The sequence below is a fragment of the Artemia franciscana genome, chromosome 7 (assembly GCF_032884065.1).
Source record: "Artemia franciscana chromosome 7, ASM3288406v1, whole genome shotgun sequence".
Taxonomy (NCBI): domain Eukaryota; kingdom Metazoa; phylum Arthropoda; class Branchiopoda; order Anostraca; family Artemiidae; genus Artemia; species Artemia franciscana.
In genome coordinates, this window is record NC_088869.1 from 12291065 (window position 1) to 12298332 (window position 7268).

Genomic DNA, 7268 nt, shown 5'->3' on the forward strand with positions numbered 1-7268 from the left:
ATGACCCCTGGGAAAAAAAACAAAACAAAAAAACAAAAAAACAAACAAATAAACACGCACCCGTGATTTGTCTTCTGGCAAAAAATGCAAAATTCCACATTTTTGTAGATAGGAGCTTGAAACTTCTACAGTAGGGTTCTCTGATACGCTGAATCTGATGGTGTCATTTTCGTTAAGATCCTACGACTTTTAGGGGGTGTTTCCCCCTATTTTCCTAAATAAGGCAAATTTTCTCAGGCTCGTAACTTTTGATGGCTAAGACTAAACTTGATGAAACTTATATATTTAAAATCAGCATTAAAATGCGATTCTTTTGATGTAGCTATTTATATCAAAATTCAATTTTTTTGAGTTTTGGTTACTATTGAGCCGGATCGCTCCTTACTACAGTTCGTTACCACGAACTGTTTGAAATGAGTTTAATTAAAGAAAGTAATTAAAATTGTTTTGCTTTTGCGGCTATAAATGACAGGATTATAATCTACAACAATCAGAAGTTACCCTATGTATTAAGGAAAGGTTATGATGGGGCCCCCTCTCCCTCAGCCCCATGCTAACGGGCTTGTTAGAGAGGAAAATCCCGCCACGAAAATATCTGTATGCTTCTCAATAGCCAATACTGTATGTATACTTTGGATTAAGTTCATAACTTGCAGCCCTTCCTCAGGAGTTGTGGGGATCAGGCCCCAACTAGGGAAATCCCGCCACGAAAATATCTGTATATTTCTCAATAGCCAAAATTAATAAAAGATATCAAAATTATAAAAGACAAAATACTCAAAATGTAATTGTTTCCAATAAAGCGCAAATGACATTATGGCCTTTAGAAGGTCTAGGGGGTGGTAGCATTACTTCTGTTTGCTGCGGTATTTTCTGTTCGTCATGAGTTTGACTTCATTTTTCATTTTAATTTCAGTTCATTTATTTATCCATACCGGTAATTGCTATCTTCATGTTCGATGTGATTATTCATTTTAATTTTTGCTCGTTTTGGGTTTTGTTCATTCACTGATATTAACTTTTGTTTGTTTTAAGTCAGAATTATTAAACTATGTTCCTGCCTGTCTCATGTCTTAATATGGCTCTTTACTTTACTTTAAAAACTTTTAAAATCCTGAAGGGGCTATGGAATATATAATACAGATATAAAAACAGAAAAACTGTTGTTGATGCTTTTGGGAAACTAAAGGTTTCCATTTGAAATATATGCTTCAGAAAAGTATTGTTGCAAAAGGTAAACACCAGAGCACCAGGAAGCAAAACGATTTGGGAAATCAAGTGTTCAACCAGTTTCTTTCAAATGTTTTCACCTTTACTTTAATTGATAGCTCTTTATCTCTACTTCCATACCTTCACAGGAGAAGACATGGAGAATTTTTACCTAACTACAAGACATTTATCTTTATGAAATAAAACTTTTCTTTGTATTTAAGACTCTCCTTTTGGAATATTATTATGACACAACCCCTTTCAAATTCTGGTGATATACACTAATTTTATAATGTGATATTATAAGATACTGGTGATATACCTGTATCTTATAACAAACTGCAAATTTGGAAAAGTTGCATCCATACCTTGTCTTGAAGGAACTGTTGGTCTCACGTCTTTATTTTATTTTCCAATTATTATCTCAAACAAACAATTGCTCTGAGCTCATTCTATGGGTTCACCGAAGTCTATGGGAGAGGAAATGTATTTTTCAAATAAAGGGAAGCAAACTTACAGTTTTTTCACTTTTTTTCAACGGAAATACCAAGATAAGGTTTTTTCAACGAAAATACTCTAAAAAAAGATACTTTTCAAAATCTCCATTGCCCAAAAAGCTAGCAAAATGTTTGGAAACAGATTAAGGCCAAAGATCCAAAGGCACCTTTTTGAGTGAAAACTAGTTATTGAGGTGCATGGGTTGCAAACATTTGGGTGCAATGGAGAAACGCAAATACGATATATGACAAGAGGAAATATGGAATATGAAATTTAAATATAGAATTTCATGGTAGCCTACTAATTTCTTTTTTAGTAAGATGTTTCCTTCTGAGGAGTTCTTAATCTTGACGGTCCCAAAATCCAGAAAAAAAAAATCACAAGATTTTGAGAGATACATCCTACCCCAAAAATTTTCACAAATTAGCACCATTGCAGAAAGAATTGTGAATCATTTGCAAGAGTAAAAAATTTAAATTCTTAGAAATAGTTTTAAAATAGGCATTAGGTGGTATGTTTATTTCATAGCTAACAAATTCACTAAGAAAACCAAAAATTTACCAAAGACCTTCCTGGAGCATATTTTAACCTGAACTATGGAGACATTCCTAAAATTTTCCTTCGCCTAACTCAACTAATTTCCAAGGTAACAAGAAAGTTCTCATAATAAAGACTGCATTTAAAAAAAGATAATGTTCTAAAACTTGCCTATTTTGGGGATAAGGTATTATCAAGCTTTTCCCCCCAATCAGGAGCATATTGAGTCAATACTTTTTGCTTTCTTTGCATATGTTTTGGTAAAATGTGGGAGAGAAGAACAAGAAAATTTTATTTATTTGAGGAAGAGAACAAAAACTTGTTCTTAAAAGACTGAAATTGAAAAATCTAACCCCACTAAATCCAGCTACTCTAACTAAACCCTTTTGACCCAATTAGATTTAGCTGGATTCAACAAGCAATGACAACCCTGACCTTGACAACTTTCTGAAATGGGCATATTCCCATTGAAATGAGCATATTCCCACCCGTGATAAATTCGCCATTTTCTTTATTTCCTGGCTACACCTTCCTCTAGCTGATCAAGCGCTTCGGCTAGTTCTAATAAATCTTCTGAATCCTAAGTGTCTCGTCAATCTTGCATTGTGTAGTTTTCCAATATTTTTCTATCGTTAGACAAAGATGGCTTCTTGAATGAAACTTCTCATCAACTTCTCATGAAACTTCTCATCATTCAAGAAGTAGCTTCTTGAATGGTCAAACGTTTCAGTATGAACAGTCATATTATCCGTTATCTGCTATTTGACAAAAAGACAAAGGCCGGTGAAATAGGCTATAATTATTTATAAGAGAAATAATAAAACTCCCGAAGGCACGGGTGTGGAAGTTCCAACGCTAGAGAAAAATTGGATCTCCATTATTTAAAAACAGCTAAAATTGTACTAATCAATCAAGATTGGGCTCATTGGGGAAGATTGGGTGATTGTATATCTAATACTATATGGTTACTTAATAATTTCTATAATGTTGAACTGTAATTTTTATAAAGTAACTTAATAAATGAGCGGTATAAATAAAATTAAATCTTGATTTTGTTAGAGGAATTTGTTCTGCTTTCCACAAGAATTCTCCCATTACAGGATTTTAAAGGGCATGGATTTCCTTTAGATCACTCTTTTATATTTTATCAGGTGGGGGTGGGATGGTGATGCTATTCACTAGTATATCACCATTTCTAATTATCTACAATGCCTAGTTGATTTGTATTTTTAATACGAAGTAGGCACAGTTGCTGTTTAGGGATCTCTGCAACAATTGATTTGTAGGTACAAAGAATACTACTAACAAATCATTTTGTTAGTAACCGGTTCGTAACGGCTCAATAGTAACCGAAACTCTAAAATACAGAATTTTGATACCAATAGTTACATCAAAAGAATTGCATTTTCATGCAGATTTTAAATATATAAGTTTTATCAAGTTTAGTCTTACCCACCAACAGTTACGAGCCTAAGAAAATTTACCTTATTTAGAAGTCATAAATCTTAACGAAAATCACACCATCAGGTTCAGCGTATCTGTAGAAGTTTCAAGCTCCTATCTAAAACATTGTGTAATTTTGTATTTTTTGCCAGAGGACAGATCACGGATGTCTGTTTATTTGTTTGTCTGTTTTCTTTTTCCAGGGATGATTGTATCGACCCAGTGACCGAAAAAGAGATAGCCATTTTGTTCAGCATAGTCGAAAAACCTAACAACTATGTCATTGGGAGCGAGTTAATCCCCCACAGTCCCAGGGGGAGGGGCTTCAAGTTACAACCTTTGAACATTGTTTACATATAGTAATGGTTATTGGAAAGTGTAGGAAATGTTTTCACGTGGGAAGTGTTTTCAGAGGGACTTTTTCGCGGTGGGGGGGGAGGTGGCAACGTGTTGAAAAAAGGTTTTTCAATTGGAAGTAAAGACCAGCATTAAAAATCAAAACGAAAAGAAATATTTACGTATATAAGGGGGTTCGTCTCCTCCTCAATACCTCGCTCTTTACGCTAAATTATTTCTAGTAATTTCGGCTATTTATTCTACAGCCTTTGTGATTTAGAGGTCATTCTTAAAGAATTGAAACAATATTCAAACTTTAGGTTAAAGAGCGAGGTATTGACGAGGGGGTGAACCCCGTCGTATAAGTAATAAAAATTTAGAAATATAGAAGTTCGCTACATAAGTTAAGTTGTAAGTTACGCACATTTATTACTAATAAAAACGTTCGTAAAAAAATTTAAAGTTCTAGTTGCCTTTGTAAATAGCCAAAAATTGGTGAAGCATATATTTCCTCTACCCCTTCTCCCTCTAGTGGGCCCTGACCTTTAAAAATATGTGTGCTATAAAAGTGAAAGCTTGCAAAATAGATCTTCTGCTTAATTGAAGTACAACAAAATTGTTTTCAGCTTCATAACTTTGCTCAATTCCATTTTATAAGGTTTTAAAGATATGCAAATATATTTCCTAAATTTTGAAAAAAAACATTGATATGGCTCAAAATTCTACTCAAATAACAGGAATTGCATTTTCAGAACTAAAGGCAGATAAAAAGCAACTAGTAACTGAAAATTAAGATAAAATGTTGTTTTGTCAAAATTTCAATAGGTATAGACCTGACATGTAGGCAAACTTCAGGGCCCTCTAGAGGGAGAAAGAGTGGAGGTGGGTACTTTGGAATATCTTCCCGGGACATACTTTAGCCTGTAGAACCATCCCTGAAAGTTTCATTTCCCTGACCAAAACCCTTTCTGAGATAGCAAGAAGTCAATTAACTAGAATTTTACCTAAATGGGTAGAATTTATATTTAGGAACGTTTGGCTAGGATTTGAATCCATTAGGTGTAACTTCTGATTTTTAGAGATATACCAAGAAGTTTAAAATGAAACGCACAATTTCCACAATTTCTTAGCTGGTGGTAATATTGACCTTCCAGTCTATAGCCTAGTGAGTTCATTCATTTGTTTAAAACGAAACGCACTATTCCCACAACTTATCAGCTTGTGGTGATATTGGTAATATTGATCTTCCAGTCTATAGCCTAGTGAATTCATTCAATTGTTTAAAACGAAACGCACTATTCCCACAACTTATCAGCTTGTGGTGATATTGGTAATATTGATCTTCCAGTCTATAGCCTAGTGAATTCATTCTTGATCTTCCAGTCTATAGCCTAGTGAATTCATTCATTTGACGCTGAAAGGGACTTTTTTGTGTTTTACTCTTAAACAGCTTATTTGCTGCTTAGAGACGTTATTGGCTTATTTGCACCTGGGTAGATTTATTGATCAATGATCAACACTGATCCTTTTCTGTGCTTAGACTCTTTACTGATAGTAAAACCCAGGAAAAATTTACGAAGTTAAACCATATTTCCTCTGTTATGCAAAGGAACTGAATTTTTTTTTTTTTACTTTAAAAAATATATTTTCTTTGAACTGCTAGACATATTTCAGGATTATAATGTCAAGGGTTCGCACACTAGGTTCAAAGTAAGCTTATTTGAAGTTATATAGATTGGAGCTATTGAAGTTATTCGAAGCTATATGAGGCTATTTTCTAGCAAAAGAAAGGAATCTTAATGCTGCTTGACCTTAATTTTGGCCTATAAATATTTATCTACTACATCTTAAATAATACTCAGACAGTTTTTGACAGACTCTGTAATGAATATATAGGCTACCTTATGTTTGCCTAAGTAGCTTATTCAAAGCTGATATTTTTAGTCAGTGTAGTTATTAGTATTAACAACAGGGAAAAATAGGCCAAAGGGGACATGTCCTTTTCAGGGGAGCTTTGAATGTAAATTTGGACTTGTAGACCCTCTAAAATTTAGGGAAAAGAGCTTGGCTTTCTAGGTTTATTTCTTTATAATTATGCAACTAAAACATTTCTAAAATGTTAGTGCAATACAAGCTAAAATGCATAAAATGTTCGTATAATCATACATTTGAAATGCTCAAAGTAGCTCCATTTTCACTTTTTTATTGTTGCTTGTTTATTTTACACATGGATAAATACAGTATACACTATATAAATTATAAAAATACAAACTTCTTAGCCTGTCTTTGATTTCTGGTCTCCCAAGTGACTTTAACAAACTAAGGGGTAAACAAATAAAAAAAAAAAATCTCTCTTTTTACAAAAAAAGACAGAACTACTAAAATAAATGAGTTCAAGATGCATTTATTCAAACGATCAAGCAGTTACAAAAAATAACAAAATAAGTGTCTAATAATAATTAGACGATTCCTACGGGATCCACTGCTCTTTAATAGAAGAGTACTGAAATTGGGTTGAACTAAAATGGGCAAGTCCCAATCCCGGAGATTTCATCAAATACATCTGGACGATTAAGTTCCCTTGCTCTACAGGATCCACTGCTCTTCAATAACAGAATGCTGAAATTGGGCTAAGCTAAACTGGGTAAGCCCCAATTTCTTGAAATAAAGAAAAAAAAAACTTTGAACCCATGATTTTCCGCAATTCCAGAATGTTGTGAGTTTTTAACAATGACAGAAGAACTTTTTATTATCAAAAAAATGTGCAACATTTAGCTGTTTTGTATCTTTAGGATGTAAGCACAATTCAACGGTAAAACTGGGTAACAAGTTTCATGGACATTTTGAATAATTTTTGGGAGTCTAGAGCAGCGTTGCCAACACGGTACAATTGTACCGTTTTTGGTATAATTTAGAGCTCCTAGCACAACGCCGTACATTTAAAAACTTTTTGGCACAATACAAATTCTCCAGTATATATGGTTTTACTTGCTCGTTTCTGACTCAGATATCTGTTCAAATTTCAGTTTATCAAAAATTTTCTTCTTGTTAAGACAAATCAATCTGTGACAGTAAAATTTTAGTGGAAAAATTGGTAAATTTTACCTTAAGGCTTTGTTAAAGCTGGTCTAGTCTTCGAAAGAAAACATGATACCCGATAAAATTTTGATTTTTTGATATGCAAAACAGTTCAAGTCTTACCATTTAAAACTTTATTTTTTTAAACCCACGTCAAGAATTTAACT